Source organism: Arachis duranensis, chromosome 8, assembly GCF_000817695.3.
Source record: "Arachis duranensis cultivar V14167 chromosome 8, aradu.V14167.gnm2.J7QH, whole genome shotgun sequence".
Taxonomy (NCBI): domain Eukaryota; kingdom Viridiplantae; phylum Streptophyta; class Magnoliopsida; order Fabales; family Fabaceae; genus Arachis; species Arachis duranensis.
In genome coordinates, this window is record NC_029779.3 from 15,569,584 (window position 1) to 15,569,993 (window position 410).

Below are 410 nucleotides of genomic sequence, written 5' to 3' on the forward strand. Positions count from 1 at the left end.
CAGTTAAGGAGTGGCAAGGTAGTTGGTGAAAGTTCAAATAAAGAAGCAATACAACCCAAAGAGCAAGACACAGTGGAGGTACATGTGGAAGGGCAAGATGAAGAAAAGGCTTCAACATCTAACAAAGGCAAGGAGGTTGTCAAGCCACAAGGCAATCCACCAAGTCAAGGAGGCAACCGTGATGGCAAGGAGAGTATGAATCCACAAAAAGAAAACAAAAATGAAGGAGTGAAAGCTTATGTACCCAAGCTTCCATACCCAACTAGGATACACAGAGGAGCAAAAGACCAACAATTCCCAAGGTTCTTAGAAATCTTCAAGAAACTTGAAATCAACATCCCATTGGCAGAAGCTCTGGAACAGATGCCATTATATGCAAAGTTTCTTAAGGAATTGATCACCAAGAAGAG